Genomic DNA, 19,690 nt, shown 5'->3' with positions numbered 1-19,690 from the left:
AAGCTATATCTTATAAAGAGGAAGCAAAAGGTGAGAATGGACATTAATCTCAGAACATCAAATTAAATGAGTAAGACATAAAGAATACTTTATAATTCCAAAAGAAAAAGCATAATGTCAAATGTATATGCACCATAAGTTTTTTTAATATAGTAAAAAAAATTTGCTGAAGCTGGGCGCGGTGGCCCACACCTGCAATCCTACCTACTCAGGAGGCTGAGATCTGAGTCAGCCTGGCACAAAAAGAGCTGAGGCTTTTATCTCCAATTTACTTCTAGAAAATGGAAAGTGGGGTGTGACTCAAGGGTAAGGCGGTAGCCTTGAGCTGAAGAGCTAAGGGACAGCACCCAAGGTGGTTTAAGGCCCATGACCCACAAAAAAAATTGGTTGAACTTGGGATAAAGTATCAACAAAGATATGAAAAAGTTCAAAAGAATATTAGCTACTGTGATCTAATTGATATTTACAGAATGATACACCAATAATGGCTTAATATCCTTTGTCTTCAGGGCTCATGGTGCACTTGGCAGAAAAGACACAAAAATTCTCAAAATTTGAAAGAAAAACTGGAAATCATGCAAAGTATGTTATATAATCACAACAAAATGAAGATAGAATGCAGTTTTGGGGGAGCGGTATGGAGCCACCATGGATTCAATGATTCATCAAAAGAACTCAACAGATTATATATACTCAATGCTAAAACTTATTACTGCAAAGAGTCTAATAAAAGGAGCAGAGAATGCACACATTGGTACTATGGTTTGACTGTTCCCTCACAAACTTATGTTTCAATTTAATTTCTGTTGTGAAGGATTACGAAGGGAAATTTTAAGAGATGGTTCTGGTTGAATTGCTTATCTCCTATTAACAGCACATTTGTTATAAAAGTCAATTTGTTTCTGGATCTTTTATATGCTCCTCTACACATTTGATATACTACATTGTCTTGCTAGTCTATAGAAGGTTTTCATTAACAAAAAGACCCTCATCAATCTGTTAACCCTGGGCTTTCCAGCCTCCAGAAAAATAAGTTGAAAGTATTTTTCCTTCATAAATTATCTAGTCTGTGATATTCAGCTACATCAATGGAAAATAGACTAATACATTTGAATAAATCAAAAGAAGCTAGAGTTTTCTTTTCCTTTTTTCCTTTTTATTGTCAGTCGTGGGGCTTGAACTCTGAGCCTGGGCACTGTCCCTGAGCTCTTCAGTTCAAGGCTACGGCCCTACGCTTTGAGCTACAGTGCCACTATCAGTTTTCTAAGGGTTAATTGGACATAGGAGTCTCACAGTCTTTAAGCCCAGGCTGGCTTTGAACCACGATCCTTAGATCTCAGCCACCTGAGTAGCTAGGATTACAGGCATGAGCCACTGTGCCCAGCTAGACATGAGTTTCTTATACATACTTTCCCTTTAGTAGCCAATTAGAAGAATAAGTGCAGAATAACTGTCTCAAGGTGAGCAGACCAACATTTAAATCTCAGTATTAATGGCTTTTGTTGTGAGATGGGAATGAATGTAGCTCATACAATGCAACCAACCATGGTTGCCAAAACTCAGAAATAAAGTGTACATTTTGGGAGTTGTTTTAAAACCTTTTCTTGACTCACAGCCACATACTTGCAAGAAAGGTGTTCTACTATTTTAAGCGATGCGTCCAGCCACACATCAGTAGTCTTGATGTATATACAAATCAGTTTTGACCAATAGGTATATAGTGTATAATATATTTCTCCAGACTTATAAAAATAATCCACCATTGACATAAAAATCATCCTTAAGAAATGGAAAGACCTAGAAAAAATCATATTAAGTAAGCCAGACTCAATGTTTTCCCTCATTTGCCATAATCAGTAGAAACCTTGGGCTCTTCTAGCAGAGATTTACAATAAAACAAAACCTGGATACATAAGGCCATATAGCATCATACTAAATGAAAGGACTTCCAGGATATGGAAACAAAAGCCATATAATGAGTGACTGTTGTCCTTAATGTACTATCTCTCATCTCTTTTGCTGTCCCTTGGTTATCTCATATTGTTACAGTATTTCACCTTGTTATCTGATATACTGGATATATGCATGTATTTGGTTATTTGAAATCGAATAGGGAAGAGGGAAAACAAGATAAGAGGTGTTGGTGGGGGGAGGTAAATGGAGACAAAGACATGAGAAAGGGTATCAATGTATGTGAAGTAATACACTCGCTATCTGGTGAATATAACATAACCCTTCTATTAATTACAATAAAAATAAATGGAAAAAAATCATCCTTAAGGCCACATTCCCAGGTGTTATCTGAGACAGTCATCCATACCAAATTCTTCACAGCAATATAAAGGAGTTTATAACCAGTCCTGGTGTGTGAAATTTTTCCTCAGAAATACTAACATAAACCTGGATGTGATGATGAATGTCTATGATTTTATTACTTTGGAAGCTGAGACAGGATTGTGAATTGGAGGCCAACCAAGGTTTCATGCTGAGCCAGAAGGAAAAAGAAAGGAGAGGAAGAGGGAGAGAAGGAAGAAGCTGGAGGGAGTCAAGAAGAGAGGGGAGGAGAAAGAAAAGGAAAGGTGGAGAAGGGAAGAAGAGAGAAGAGGGGTAAGAGGGGAAGTGAGGGAGATTGGAAGATCGGAAAAGGGAGGGGAAAAAAGAGAGGGGAGAGGAAAAACAGGAAAAGGGGAAGAGAGCGGATAGGACTGGAGGGGAATGAGGAATCAATATGAAAACCAGAAGAAATGTCACCTGTTTGGAAAGAAAATGACACAACTGCAAAGAATGACTAGATTGAAGGATAAATTAGAAGAGGTAGAAAGGTTACAATTGGACTAAAAAATAATTAAAATATGACATCAGACATTGATCAAGATATGTTGCATTCATAAACTGCCTTGTTAAGTGGTAACTATTTTGTGCAACTATCTAACCATAATATAAATAGATAAGATACCAGAATCTGGAAAGTGCAGTTAACATAATGCTTCCAGGGAAACTTGAAGCTCTAAATGCCTACATCAGAGAGTAACAATACAGAATTGACAAGTGTTACAGAATTTTTTTTTGCCAGTCCTGGGCTTAAGCTCAGGGCCTGAGCACTGTCCTTGGGTTTTCTCAAGGCTAGAGCTCTACCACTTGAGCCTCGGCACCACTTCCGGCTTTTTTTCTATGTATGTGGTACCGAGGAATCAAACCTGGGTCTTCGTGCATGCTAGGCAAGCACTCTACCACTAGGCCAAACTCCCAGCCCCTACAGAAATGTTTTTAAATGTATAATTTAGAAATTATTCTTCATGTTTACCTCCTGTTTTTCATTCCAGATATAATGCTAGAATAGGAGTATTTTTTTTGCCAGTCCTGGGTCTTGAACTCAGGGCCTGACCACTATCCTTGGGCATTCTGAAGGCTAGTGGAACCCAGGGCTTCACGCATGCTATGCAAGCATTCTTACCACTAGGCCACATTCCTGGCCCTAGGAGTACTTTCTAAATGCTTCAGTAGTGAAATATTTGAGATTATTGAAACCTCAACAGCATAGCCTGAAGAGAGCACAGGACTGATTAGTAACAGAAGGCAATCACATATTTAAGGTGCACCATTCTAAATAGACCCAAACATTATCATTATACTTCCATTCCCATAATACATAGGTGAATATTTGTGGAAGAATTTACATGTACTTTCAAGTTTATAAAAAGACTTTCTAGTAGGGCTCTGGTGGCTTATGTCTAAAATCCTAGCTAATCAGGAGACAGATCTGAGGATTAAGGTTTGGTGTCAACCTGGGCAGGAAAGGCCATGAGACTCCTATCTAAAAAAGTGGATCTGTGTCTCATGTGGTAGAGTAGTACCCTTGAGCATAAAAGCTCAGGGACAGTACCCAGGCTCTGAGTTCAAGTCCCAGAACCAGCATAAAAATGTAATTTAAAAAAAAACTTTCTAATGAGGAGGGCCTCAGTATTTCATCAGTTTAACAGTGTGAAAGAAAATAATCAAGAGTAATTCTAATAATTAAAAAAATCATACCTCTATCCACCTGGCAAACCAGGGTTCCCATTTCTGCCAGAGAGGAGTACAAGGCCCAAGGAATACCTCCTGGTACGCATGCCAGCTGGGTGTTTTGTCAGTGAATGTTCCACTATGTCATACAAACATTCCCAAAGTAGCAACATGGTGGCTTGCAGAGATACGTGTATTACTACTGCAGCTGTTAGATTAGCTTGCCAAATTTATGCTGCATTGGCTGGTAAGGAGATAATTTATTACTTAACATCGACAGCAATAGCAAAATCAGCATGGTATCAGTTCCCGGAATCCCTAGTCTCACATGATGACACCAAACTGTAGAAGCCAGATGGCCTAAGCAATAGGTCATTTGATGTTGAACAGCCCAAGATATTAAACTAAACTGAAGATATTTTTTATACTTAGAGAAACCTGTAGTTTTACTCCCATATAAAATACGGGAAGAAAGCCCTTTGTTAAACTAGGAGATGGGAAGGAAAGGCTTTAGAGCAATATTCCATATTACAAATATAAGACATATTTCCCACTAGGCTTCTTACTTTCCTTGATTTGTCAAGAATTATGTGACATTTCACTAAGACTTGGGTAATGTATTGACTCCATCTATAAAATCATGTAAGAATGAGTTGTCAGTGTTGCTACTCAATGAAGTTCTTTTACGGTATATTGAACTTATCTGCTTCCCTGTGAACCAGATTTAGTAGAATGATATTCAGTACTAAGATTTTCTCCACTTTTTTGTTGCTAGTCCTAGGGCTTGAATTTGGGGCCTGGGCACTGTCCCTAAGCTTGTTTTACTCAAGGCTAGCACTTCACCACTTTTGTTTTTGCTAGTCCTGATGTTTGAACTTATGCCCTGAGCACTGTTCTTAGGCTTTCCTCAAGACTAATGCTCTACCACTTGAGCCACAGGGCCACTTCTAGCTTTTATAGTGTACATACTACTGAGGAATTGAACCCAGACCTTCATTCATGCTACACAAGCACTCTACCATAGGCCACACTCCCATCCCAACATTCTGCTACTTGAGATACAGCTCCATTTCTGGCTTTGCAGAAGTTCAGTGGAAATAAGAGTCCCACACACCTTCCTGTCTGGGCTGACTTTGAACCTTGCCTCTTCAGTAGCTGTGAGTCACCAGTGCCTGGCTTTCTAAGTATTTATTAAGAGCAGACTCTATTTCAGCAGGGCCCTGGATTAGTTCAAAGGAAGTGGCAATGGAATAGAGTAAGTGTGAAGTTCTTAATAGCATATCCTGTCACCTCCCCTAATGTCTAAAACAAGTAACCACTCAAATTGCAGGTACTTTGGAAGCAGCAGACCTATTTGTGAGAGATATTTGCTGTGCACAGGGGGAAAAGCACTTGCATCAGCTATCTGACTTCCCCAACTACCTACTCATCCATAGAAGGACAGAATGATACTTATGAGGTCTGCTAATATTCCCTGGAATTAATGCCACTGTTCCTGATCAAACAAAATAAGCTCAAATCAAAGACTATGGTTTTAAAATAGTCAGGGCACTGTAATCTGAAACATCTACCCAAGACACTTCTAGAAACTTAAGGCTGTAAAACAAACCCAACTAGGAGGTCTCTGAGGTACTCTTCTTGAGCTCTAGCTGGCTTGGAAAACCAACACAAAAATGAGTTTCAATTGCACTTCTTTAAATACTGATAAACATAAGGGGTAATTATAAAGCAACTATGACCTTCCTATACCAAAATGCTAGAAGTGTATTAACTTTTACATCTTAAAAAATCACAAATTTCAATAAAATTACATACAGGATCTATGTTAAACATCTGTTAGAATAAGAAGATAGCATTACTCTTTTCAAAGTTCTATTTAATATAACTAAATGTTAAAAGGGTTGGTGCACTTGAGATTTCTTTGCCAACATTGTAGAGATAGGAGACGATTGAATTAATGCTCTTCGAGACAATCTGTATGTTTTTTGATAAACTAGTCCCAATCAGTATGTGATGAATAAGAAAGAGAAGCAAAACCACATGCCAATATAATAGTATAACAGAGGGGGAAAAAACAATATCAGCTTAAGTCCAGTATTTATCCTACAAAAAGGATAAACAATAAACTTTCTCTGAACAGACCCAGACATAGCGTAGACTGCACAGTATTATGGGTAGGACTTCATTTGATAACTGGAAAGAATAGGAAAAAGCATCTACATATCGGTTGTGGCCTATTATTCAGCCACAAAAGAAATGAACCACAGGGAACAATCCACACAAATATGAAAGTTCCATGGGACCTCAATGTAAGTTCAAGAAATTTTAATTGCTTTCAGTAATCAATAACTACAGATGTGCTAAGCATACAATGCAACAATATTCTCAAGGAAATTTGCTAGGTTATGACTATTGCAGTAAATGGAATTTTAATGATCACATCTAAATTAAGATGATTTTATTCTTAAAGTGTGCATTTTAGATATGTTTAGAATGAGACATATATATGACAATCAAAGTATTTCAAGAAGTTATCCTCAAGTTAAATAGATAATAAAAAAACAGTTTCCTCTCTGGCTTTATCTCTACTTGCATTAGGAAGGAGAAATAGGAGAAACACACCGAAAAGCAGAAACATTTTTGGAAGGGGTGATAACTGGTACCCCCTTAACTTAGAGGGCTTAAGTCTAGGGCCACAAATGTAAGTTTCCCAAAAACTATGTGGTCACATTCTTGAATATACCAGATTGCTTTTTACTCAGAGATACGAATACAAAGCCTTTTTCCCATGGAACAAGATAAGACACAAGAAAAAAAGCAGACACATAGGCAGAGTAGAAATCAAGAGGAGCATGTTTGGACATCATATTTTTTCGAGTGTGTGTGTGTGTGTGTGTGTGTGTGTGTGGTGGTATCAGCATTTGAACTCAAGGGTTCAAGCTCTTGCTCATCTTCTATATCCAAAATGGGTATTCTACTACTTGAGTCACATCTTCTGGCATTTTAGAGATGGCTTTTGTGTCCACATTTGCTTCAAACCAAGATCCTCTGATTTCAGTCTCCTGAATAGCTAAGAGTAACAAATGTGAGTCACTGGCATTTTGGACACATTAGTTGGAGGCAGACAATCATTTATACATTCCTGAAACTCCACGAAAAGTTCTGACTACATAAAATGTGGGAAATTTCTGTGTGTAGAATCACTCTGAATCCATGGAACTAATGGTGTTTTACAGAAACATGGGGAAAAAAGACAAGAAAGGACTTTTAGGAAATCAAAGGCTCAATAAACTAGGATAGGTAAACAAAAGCTTTGTCACATGGTATCAGGAACATTGAGATACCACAGGGGTGGGGAATTATTAAAGCAATCATTTTTCTCTCCAGAAGCCTGATCTGTTTACTCACATTCATAATCATCCTCTGTTCCAACAGAAATGTACAGTAGGTAATATCATTAGTTCATTAATGTCTGAGTATCTTATGAATTCAATAAATATTCTGGGTAACTTACCATATGCCTGCTATTCTACTGAGCACACAGTGATTACCTTACAAGTCATTTACATGGCATTTCTTCATTCATTTATTTGACATTTAGAATGTATGAAGCCTAGTCAATAATGCTTGGTTCTTGAGATGCATGCACAATTGCTCAATATATGTTTTCTCTTTATAAACTCAGTTTTATTCTAGGTTTACTGTGTGTAACTGAGAAAGAGAAGAGGCACTGGGGCTTTTTGAGGAAAAACTCAAATCTCCAGTGTCAGAGAAATCTGGACTAGAATCATTACAACTTTACCATACAACATTAGAGTGGCCTTGGGCACTTAAACTCTTTAAAATATAGAGTCCTTATTATAAAGTGGGACAAACACCATACACTATATGGGGATGAAAATGACAATAAATTATCCAGTAAAATACAGAGAAGTTATTGTTGGTATAACTATTATTACTTAAAAAGATAATGAATATGGCTCTGAGTTTCTGGGGAGCTAGACTGAACAAATAATTTGAGCAATCTTCCTTATATTTCTTTGAGGAACAGGCTATTTGGAGGGGATTTGGGTCTCACAAAAAAGAGAAAATTTCATTCCCAACAGTATTGGCTTCAAGTCCTTCCTGGCATTCTGAGGACTCTAACAGACTAGAACCCACTCATTGTAGCTGGAAGGATTCTAGGTATATTTAGCATCCTGATTCCTGGTGGTGGGAGCCTGGCAGAGAACAACAAGACTAAGGCAATGAGGATGTCCTGACTAGTAAGGCTGGAAAACTGGAAGAGAATTGGCCCTAGTTCCAAAAGTGAAGGACAGAAACACAGAGGGAGAAATCAAAGAAAATAACAGATGATACTGTATACAACTTTTTGTTGAATGGGTCAGTTTAGTTTGTAAGGGTATTAAATGGTGCCATCTAGGTGCACTGAGATGGGTGAGGCCACCAGGCAGAGGCTTTTAATGTTTGTGGATGGGAAGATTTAGATGAAAAGCTGACAAAATATTACCGGGCAGATTAGTTAAGAGCATATAAGCCAGGTGCCAGTGGCTCATCCTGTAATCCTATCTACTCAGGAGGCTGAAATCTGAGGATCTTGGTTTGAAGCCAGCTAAGGAAGGAAAAAATGTGAGACTCTCATCTCAAATTAACTACCCCTTAAAGCTGGAAGTAGAGCTTCCAGCTCTAAGTGGCAGAGGACTAACCATAAGCAAAATAGCCCAGAGACAGCACCAGGCCCTGAGTTCAAGTCCCAGGATCAACACAAACAAAACTAAAAAAAATGTTGGAAGTTGGGCTATGGTTCAAGTGGTAAAGGTGCTAGCCTTGAGCACAAATGTTAAAGTATAGGCCCTCAGCTCAAGCCAAAAGATTGGATCACACAATAAATATATGCCTATAGAATGATAGAAAAGAATTAAGGAAAGATGAACATGAATAAACAACAGGTATAGACTGTTAAAGTTTATCAAATGTCTATTCTATAATCTGGGTGAGCATTTGTAACTTAGAGAATAAAATACTATTCATAAATATTACCTACCATTTCTATTTAAATTTTAAAATTCAAAGAATAGTTAATTGTATAATAATGTTTAGCACAACAAAAATATCTTTGTTTTCTGACTGCTTGTTAACCTACAGAAAGGTGTTTATTATTTCCACTACTGCAACAATATCTTCTTGGTAAATCTAAGGGGAAATGAGTGAGATACTGAAGCAGGATAAACTTACATATGAAAGTAAATATATCCTTGCCAAAATAATTATTCTAGTTCCATAAGTAATACTAATATAGGAAAAGAAACTTGAAATATATTCCATTAATTTTTTGCAGTGACAGCAAATTCTAAAACTAGGTTTATGTTTCTAACTTTTCCTGCTTTCTCCCTAAAGCAAACATGTCAGAGTGGATTACTGTGGTAAGTTACTCACATGGAGCATTTAAAAAAACTGGAATGTGTAACGTTAGTGACTAAACCACAAACATCAGACACACTGGAGAGAAATACAGGAGAATCAAAGAATATAAAGTGCTTGGTGTAACTGTCACTGAAAATGAAGCTTTTGATTAATGAGGACTCCAGAGAATGACATGGCATCTTCTAAGACAAAATTCTGCATGAGAGAAAGACAACACAGGGGGCTAACCCCAAGTCAAGAATTTTAATTATAAGACATTTTCAGTTTTCTCCTGGTTTATAACTTCTTTAGGTATCTCCTTTCAAAGAGTTGGGTATATGATAAATTCAAAATCCTGGTATTAAATAACTAAGTGTGCAAAAGAACTGCCATTAAGAAGGACATCAAAAGCTGTACAACTTCCATGAAACAATATATGCACAGATTTTTCCATGCTGTGGTAATGCAATAAAGAGCAGAAAGCATCTTGGTCAAATTAAATAGTTTAAGTTATAGCAACTAAATAGCACTTTGACAGGAAAAACACAGATTGTATGTTGTCACACTTAAATGCTTTACTACATTTTCTTAAAGGACTCTTAGATTCTACATTCTGAAGCACTAAAATGTGTCTGCAAATTCAAATCATTATTTCAGTTGTGGCTTACTTAATTGCCAAGACGTTCAATAAGATAATAAGTGTTATCAATAATTCATCACTAGGATTTGAATGAACTTAAAAATAACTATGCCGATTATTACCATGCAATAATGGAAAGAACATAGCAACTATAAACACTTTAAAGAGCTGTGATTACCTCAGTTCCTTGGCTATTTGATTTCTATTTCGTATGTCCAGCAATATTTTAAAGAAGAATGTAGATTTATAATTTAGAAAGGATAAATCTTGTGTATGAATCACTTAAATAGCAAAGACATTACATAAAGGTTGAGATAAAGCTGAACACATGCATTCATTTCCTCAACAAACCACCTTGCAATGACAGTATTATTTCTATGGTCCCCTAGGTTTCAGGATAATGAAATTACTTTTTCATTGTAGGAAACATGCGGCGATTAAAAAAAAAAAACATAAAAAAATGGCTTCAAAGAAGAATCTAAATAAAAGAGTAAGAGCTAGTAGTTCCTGTTAAATCCCTAAAGGAATGCTTTATATCTTGTCAATTACTCCCACATAGATGCAAATCAACACACACACACACACACACACACGCACACACGCACACACGCACACACGCATCAATATCAATCTGTCCTCTTTAACTTTACCTTACCTTAAAATAAAGTGTACAGAATGACAGACTGGCAGGGAAAATCTTGTCTACAACTAAAATGCCAATATGAGAAATGTCCCAGGGGTATATTACTACTTTATTCAAATTATCAGTTTACCAGACTGAAAACAATATCCATTTTAAATAATTTGTCTCTTAGCTCCCAGTCTTAGGATAAAATACCTGATGGACAAGTAAAGCACATTTTTTCAATTTCTTTCCTCTCCCTGGCAGAAAATCTGTTATAGTAAACACTTGCAATACTCAGAGCATATTAAGTAATTGAAAGTAAAATGAACTAAAACCTTAGTATTAACAAGTATTGTCTGTTTAAAAGAAATATCAATATCAATATCAAAAAACTCCTCCACTTACTTATGATTATAGGTTTCTGAGAAGGGAAGAATCCCACTGGCCCTCTCAAATTTCCTCAATCAGAACCTAAACAACAAAAATACCTCTAAGGAATTCACGTACCCTCATGTCAATCAAAATCACCAACAGTCAACTGGTCATTATTGACATCCTGAGCTACTTCATCCAACAACAGCAACAGCAATTCTTTTTTCTTTTTTTTTCTTTCTTTTTTTGTTGATCTGTAATGGGGCTTGAACTCTGTGCCTGGGCACTGTTCCTGAGCTCTTCACCTCAAGGGTACCACCCTACCCATTGAGCCACAGTGCCACTTCTGGCTTTCTGGTGGTTAATTGGAGATAAGAGTCACATGGATTTTACTGCTGGAGCTAGCTTTGAACCAAATTCCTCAGATCCTAACCTCCTGACTAGCTATTATTTTTCTAAAGCTCCTATGGTAACATTCACTACAAGATCATTTTATGAGACATAAGACATATCTTAACAAAAATAAAAGCATGCAATGTATACTTTCAGACCAAAATGAATTAAACTTAATGACAGAGTATGGCTCAAATGCCCCCAATATTTAGATATCAAACAATAATCTTCTAAAATAACACATGTATCATAGAAAAATCTCAAGAGAAATTAAAAAATACTTTCAATGAAACAAAAATTAAAATATAACTTACAAAACTTTTTGTGGGAAGAATGCTAACCTAGAGCAAAAAGAGGCTCAGAGATAGCACCCAGGCCCTGAGTTCAACCCTCACAACCAATTAAAAAAACTTTGTGATACAGAAAAAGCAGGAAAAAAGGGAAAATTATAGCTTAAATGCATATATTAGAAAATAATATCTCAAGTCAATCATTTAAGCTTCCATTCATTCCAGTCATTTAAGCTAGAAAGAGAGGAGCAAATTAAATCCTAAGTAGAACATAAATAAAATCAAAGCAGAAATTTGTAAAACTGAAAACAGGAAATTACCAGAAATAAACCAAAGCAAAATCTTATTTTTAAAAACATCAAAAACTCAATAAGCATATTCAGGCAAATTTATCAAAAAACATATAAAATTATCAGAAATGCTCATCACCCCAGAAAATAAATGTCAAGGAATATATCATAATCTATGCTATGCTTCAGGCTAAAATCAAAATTAGTTTCAAACCCCAGTACCACAAAAAAACATTTTCTGAAGTTTAGAGAGAGAAACAAAATATACAGAACAACAAATATAATATTGTAAAAGAATAAAGGCAGTAGACTAACACTACCCAACTTTAAGATTTCCTACAAAATCACAGTAATAAAAATAATGTGGTATGGATAAAAGAATAGAAAATATATTTAATTAAATAAGGGCTCAGAAATTCACAACTTGTCTTTGCAAAGAAAAGGCAATACAGTGGGGCACCAGTGGCTTAAACCTATAATCCTAGATACATATGAGGCTGAGAATCTCAGGATTGTGGTTCAATGTCAGCCTGTGAAGGGATGTTCATGAGACTCTTATCACCTATTAAACACCAAGAAAAAAATAAAAGCTAGAAGTATAACTGTGGCTCAGGTGGCACAGTGCTAGCTTTAAGCAAAAAAGTTTAGTGATAGCTTCCAGGACCTGAGTTCAAGCCCCAGGACCCTCACAATGAAAACAATATAATGAAAAAAGAGAGATTTTTTTTTAAATAAAAACTATTAGAACAAGTAGTCATGCACATGCCAAAAGAAAAAAAAAACACTAGAAATACAGGCATGACACACTTATTAAGAATAAACTTAAAACCTTAGACCTAAGTGTAAAATACTGAACTACGAAGCTCCTAGAAAAATATAAAAGGAAATCTAAACAAGGACGTGCAGACTTTAGTCATCACCAAAAACATGCTCTATGAACAGAATGATTTATAAAATCCTGTTCATTACACAAAAAAATCAGCTTTGCTAATTAAACTGTTAGGAAAATGTGAAGTCAAACCACAGAGCATGAGAAAATCTGCAAAAAAAAAAATTACCAGATTAAGCTGGGTACTGGTAGCTCACACTTGTAATCATAGCTACTCAGGAAACAGATATAAGGACTGTAGTTCAAAGGCAGCCAAGTCAGGAAAGATTCTTATCTCCAATTAACTACCAAAAACCCAACATGGAGCTGTGGTCCAAGGGGTAGAGTGCTACCCTAGGGAAAACAATCTAAGGGACAATGCTCAAGCCCCAATACCAGCAAAAACAACAACAAAACCCACAAACTAATGACTATTATCCACAATACAAAAATGAAACTTAAATCTCAACAATGACAGAAAACGATTTAAAAACCAATGAAAGTATGAAGTATACTTTGTCAACAACGATATACAGATGGAAAATAAGCATATTGAAAGATGCTCAATATTATATGCTGTTTGAAAGTCAAGAGTTAAAAAGTAAGATACCACTACCACCAATTCACATCTATTAAAATATACAAAATACAGAACCCTGACTTTGTCAATTGTTAACAAGGATGTAGAGCAAGTGGAACTACCATTCATTGTACTCTGGTGTACTCTCTACTTCACAAATGTATCTGTAATCCCTCTGTATATCACTCCAACAATAAAATTTTTAAAAATATCAGTTTCTTACAAAACTGAACATACTTGGGGCTGGGAGTTTGGCCAAGTGCCTAGCATGCCTAGCATACACGAAGACCAGAGTTCGATTCCTCAGTACCACATACATAGAAAAAAAGCTGGAAGTGGTGCTGAGGTTCAAGTGGTAGAGTTCTAGCCTTGAGAAAATCCAAAAACAGTGTTTAGACCCTGAGCTTAAGCCCAGGACTGGCAAAAAAACTGAACATACATTACTCCTACCATATGATCCAGCAGTTGTGATCCTTGTTATTTATTCAAAGGAGTTGGAAACTTACTATTACACACACACACACACACACACACACACACACACACATCACATAGATTAAAATAGTTATTCATTATCCCCAAAACTTCATTGTGAACATGAAGATTTCTTAATATGTGAACTGACAAATGGTACATCCAGACAATGAATTATTATCTAGTACTAAAAGAAAATAAGGCATTGAGCCACTGAGGAAGCTTAATGCATGCTAAGTGAAAGTAATCAATCTGAAAAGGCTAACTTACTATATGATTCCCACTACACTATATTTTGAACAAAGGACCACCAAGGATCAAGGTTTCCTAGGGCCTGGAGATAGGGAAGGATAAATAGAACACAGATGATTTAAATAGCAATAGAACACAGATGATTTAATAGCAAAACTATTCTGAATATTAAAATAATAGACAGAAGTCTACATGAATTTGTCCAAACTCTTAGAATGTTCAATACCAAAAGTAAACACTGTATAAACTTTAAGAACTTTATGTGATAATTTTCAGCACAGGTTTATCAATTGTACCAAATGTACTATTGTGGAACAAAATAACCTGATAGCACGTGAAACTGTGTGTTGGGAAAGAACAGGAGGTATATGGATGTTCTCAATTCTGCCTCATTTTCCCATGAATCTAAAACTGCTATAAAACAATGATTACTAATCAAAAAAGGTATGAACTCTTCGCTTATACTCTGACTCATTGCTGTAATTTCCTGCTTATTCATATCTATGAATTTTAACTGGATATGAAACTCATCTCCAACTTTAATCTTCACTTTTAGAAACTTTTCCTACAATCTTCTCTATTTCATTAAATGAATAATCAATTCTACCAGTTAAAAGGCTGAAAATTCCTGCCATCATCCTTGATTCTCATCTTCTGTTACATTCCACTTCCAAAGAATCAGGAAATCTGATTGCTTGTTTGTGCCTCATTATATACTACCTTAATTCAAGCTATGATAACCTTTCTTCTAATTTGTCTCTCTTCTGCTTTACTTTCCAGCAACCATCCAATTCAGTCTGTGTAAAATGAAAATTATGTAACAACACTCCTGTCTTTAAAGCTGCTAATGGCTATCCTTTACATCTTACCAGGCCTTCCTAAAAATGAACAAAATGGTTTTCTGCCTGATCTGGCTTCATACCCTTATCCTCAGTCTTCAGCCTCTACAGTAGCTAGGATTACAGAACTGAGCACCTGATATGTAATTTATTTGTAGTGAGTATTTTATAAGAGTACCTTCTAAAAAAATAAAACCCAATAAATACATAAACCAATAACAGAGCCTTGATTTGTCATTATCAAATGATAATGCACTGTACATATTGCTTGTGCTGTACTTATAAAGAATTGCATGCACACCAGTATCACCATAAATGTGACTAATGTGTTATACTACAATGTCACTCTGTCTACTGTACCATTAAGTTATAGGAATTTTTCAGCTCCATTATAACCTTATGAAACCAGTGTTGTACACAGAGTCATCATTGGCCAAAAGGTCACCATGGAGGGTAATTGTGTATGTACACATGCAAATAATTGCATATGCAAATAATTGCATGTGTATATATACATAAACATACATACCTTACATTTCTTCTTTTTTATAGATCCACCACCCTCAAAAAATGTAAGCAACTTATGAGAAGAAATCTGTGATAAAGTAAAGCTGTTTTATTTGATGTTGTAGTCTCGGTTGTACCCTTAGAACATTCACTGGCAATTGATAGGCACAGAGATATCAGTTGAATAAATGAATTAAAAATATGTAAAAACTTCAGACATAGCAATCCTTCCTGAGGGCTGGAAATATAATCATAACACAGCATATGCATAATTATTTTTTTAAATCTGAATGTGAAATTATATGGAAGCCAGGCCACAGTGGCTCACGCCTGTAATCCTAGCTAGTCAGGAGTCTGAGATCTGAGGATCGTGGTTCAAATCCAGATGGTGGTTCAAATCCAGCCCTGGCACTAAAAAGTCCATGAAACTCTTATCTCTAGAAAACTCAAAGTGGTGCTGTGGCTCAAGGGGTAGGGTGGTAGCCTTGAGCTGAAGAGCTCAAGGACAATGCCCAGGCCGAGAGGTCAAGTCCCATGACTGAAAAAAAAGAAATTATATGGAAAAGCAGAATAGTGTAGCCAATACATTATCATAGCTGAAATTGTTTATTTGCTGAATTTATTCAACCCCCCTGCAAATTAATTTCTAAGTAGAATTCAAGGAGAGTTAAGATCCACTGAAGAAAAATAGTGAGCAGGCAAACCTCTTTTAAACAGAATACATCCAGGTTTACTCATCTATATCTGTATTTTTTCACTCAATTTCATATCCTCCTATTCTATAGTACTCTACACCCTCAGTTTTTCCTCTTAGCATTACACCTTCAGTTACAGTCCAATCTTTTTCTTCCTTTCCCACTTCACCAACAACTTACCAACACAAGTAGTTTGTTTTCACTACTTCCACATATAGACCATTGATAAGAGTATATTTTTTAGGAAAAGTGAACATCAAAAACTAGGACTAGGATGAGGGGGGGAGAGGAGACAGACAGACAGACAGAGCTATCCATTAGCTAAAGACTGCTTAGGAATACTGTATAACACAATTAATTAGGTTACAGCTTTCTTTAGATAGATTAGCATTTAGAGGATACTATTTGGCTAACTGGATTCACTTGTAGAACTTCATAAATTATAACAATACCCTAGTTGTGTCCTTCTGTAAATAGTTAACTTTCTGTTACAAAAAGTTGATTTATCACTAGTTTTAGTGTCAGATGTTAGCCTTGATCTTTTTCTGACCCTTATTTTTTCCTTATCTGCTAGGTATTTGCACATCTTTTGTAATAATGAACTATCACTAACACATGGGAACACATTTCTGTCTTTACTCATTCTCTTTAGTTGAATGTTACTCAAATATTAAATACAACTTTAGCATTCAGAGTTTTTTGTACTATCACATGAATTTATGCAGAACAAATTATTACCTTTCGAACAGCATTTGTTAACACGTAACTCTTTTAGCTTTATTAGACACTCTCACATGCCCAGCTGACATAGGTATAACACAAGACAAGAAGCAAAGACTTGAGAATCCTGATTCAAAGTCAACCCAGTAAGAAAGTCCAGAAGACTTTTATCTCCTAATATCCATCAAAAAGCCCAAAGTGGAGGTAAGCCTAATGTAGTAGAGCCCCAACCTTGAGGAAAAACAACCTCTAAGCAACAGTATGAGGCCCTAAGTTCCTGTCCCACTACTAGTACAAAAAAGAAGATAACATGTCTAATGACATCAGTGTTACAGACAAGGGGATGATTATTTCACCTGGGAAAACTGGCAAATTTGGCTTGGAGCATGACCTAGTGGTAGAGCGCTTGCCTAGCATGCATGAAGCCTTGGGTTCGGTTCCTGGGTACCATATGCACAGAAAAAGCTGAAAGTGGTGCTGTAGCTAAAGTGATAGTGTGCTAGCCTTGAGAAAGCCCAAGGACAGTGCCAAGGCCTTGAGTTCAAGCCTCAGGACTAGCAAAGAAAAAGAGTTGGCACAATTTTCTGGGAAGTGAACTGTGCTAAGTCTGGAAGGGTGAATTGGAGTTGATCAGGCACTGCTATCAGCATAAACCTTGGAATAACTAGAAAATAAAGAAAAGATAGTAAAACAACAGAATTCTGTTCACTTCATACCTGAGGGAGTGAGCAATTATATCTTTAACTATACATCAAATCTTAAGGTAAATGTTTATAAAATCGGATTGACAAGGAAAGGAGTGGAGGAAGAGGAAGCTCAATTCATTTTGTTGTATTAAAACAAATGAATAAAAATATTACCATCTTCGCTTGGGAACACATATATCATATTTCAAAAAAGATTTTAAAATTAAAAATTAAAGCCTATGAACTCATATGCAATATCAGAGTATTTTCCCTAGTGTTTTGTATCTTGATATCATATTTAAAGGGTCTAACGTAAGTCTCCCCAAGTACTTGGCAGCAGTCTCCTAATAATATACTTTTGATTGAAACCATCAACAGTCCTCTATCCAACTTTTCACTTACTTGTGCAACTTCACATCCTTCGGTCTGGCTTTACATTGTGACACCAAAAGGGAATACTCTAACTTTAAGATTGGTCAGTTCACTTCTTCTCCCTCTCATTCAATTATTTCCTGTCAAATGCCATTGGTTTCACTTTTCTTCTGCAAATACGTGTATAACACAATCACAAAAGCAATCTCCACAAGAGCCTAAACACTACACACACACAAATCTAGTCATAACCCTCTGGGGCTTTTCGTACTACTAATCAAAATCGGCGGACCAGGAAGACGGAAAAGGCTGAAGCAGGAAGGTTTTTTTTCTTCCTTCCACTCCACCATGCTGGGCCCCCCATGATTCCCAATCCCCCCCAAGGCCACACCGCGACTTATCAAGCACCCCTCCCACACACACCCGCCCCCGATGTCACCAGCCACTGCCTACAAAACAGTCATAGCCTTTGTTAAAATGTCCATGAGCACAATGGACCAGAAGAGGGACACATTCCCGGGGACGCGGTTAAGGAAAGTAACAGGAACGCCACGCCCTCCTTGGCAGTAACCCAGGCCGAAAGCCCACCACCCCTAAATCTTTACCCCAGTGATGGGGAGTGCTCCTGGCAAACCTGGACCTCAAGAAGCCAAAGCGGGAGCAAAGGGATAAGCCTGGGACGCCTCTCGGGGGCACCACGCCTGGGGACTGAACTTAAAGCCGGGATAAGCTCCAGATCCTTGGCGAACCTAGCGATCCTGCCAGGCTTGTGTTCGGACTTTCAGGGTCTGGGTTCCCTGTCTTCAGTTTTTCTCCTCAAACACACCCTTCTCCACTCCCGCCACCGCGCACTGCGCTCCCCACGCGGCCCCAAACGGCACACTTTAGTAGTCGCGCTATCCACATTAAAGCAAGTCCCAACAATTTCTCCTCACCCACCGAAGTCACTCACTTCCACCCGATCTTTTCTGGTAAGCTCGGCTGGGACAGCGTTCCCTCAGAGGAGCCCGGCGCCGCTGCCACACTTACCACGAGTCCCGCTCCGCTACTCCGCGCTCCGTGAGCTGCAAACTGCGCCTGCGCTCTCACACTGCTGCCTAGCCTTGCAGGAGCTAAAAGCCGAGAGCCGACGGAAAGGGCTGTGGGAAGCGACGGGGCCGCCTGGGGCGGGGTTAGGAATGAAGGGGTGGGGCCTCGAGGGGGTGGGAAGCGAGGGGCGGGGCCAAACATAGAGGGAAAGGAAGGAGTGACTCTTGTGCCGCCACCATTGCCACAGAGGGAAACAACGTTCCACTGGAGTGCTTCACCATGTTATTTGTTTATAACAGTGACAGCAAAGCTGACAAGGCCCTTTTGTGCACCCCCACACTTACCGTTGATCAAACCTGGCTTGATGCAGAACCAAGTAGTCACCCCATCTCTCCTTAAAATCCACGTGGGTTCCAACACTTCTTCCTTTCAGCTCTCTCTCTCTCTCTCTCTCTCTCTCTCTCTCTCTCTCTCTCTCTCTCTCTCTCTCTCTCTCTCTCTCTCTCTCTCTCTCTCTCTCTCTCTCTCTCTCTCTCTCTCTCTCTCTCTCTCTCTCTCTGCCTATCTCACCACACATTCTTCTTTGTCGTTTTCTTCCCCTTTCCCTCCCCCCCCATTGTGCATAGTCAGCTCTCACGAAGTTGGAGGCATGG

The 19,690-nt window shown here is 37.6% G+C and overlaps 1 protein-coding gene across 2 annotated transcripts in view; it reads right to left on the bottom strand.

Moving 5' to 3' along the window:
• Prrg1 (proline rich and Gla domain 1) overlaps positions 1–19,124 on the bottom strand; it is a 111,371-nt gene extending 92,247 nt beyond the window's left edge. The window contains exon 1 of one of the 2 annotated variants that reach the window (XM_090326264.1): positions 19,038–19,124. The gene's annotated coding sequence lies outside the window, so the exon portion shown is untranslated. The other variant, XM_090326265.1, reaches the window with a different exon arrangement.
• Between the last annotated feature and the right edge of the window lie 566 nt (positions 19,125–19,690).

Source organism: Megascapheus bottae, chromosome X, assembly GCF_031878675.1.
Source record: "Megascapheus bottae isolate mThoBot1 chromosome X, mThoBot2.hap1, whole genome shotgun sequence".
Classification (NCBI taxonomy): domain Eukaryota; kingdom Metazoa; phylum Chordata; class Mammalia; order Rodentia; family Geomyidae; genus Megascapheus; species Megascapheus bottae.
The sequence above is the reverse complement of the archived record's forward strand: the minus strand, read 5'-3'. Positions and strand labels throughout refer to the sequence as shown.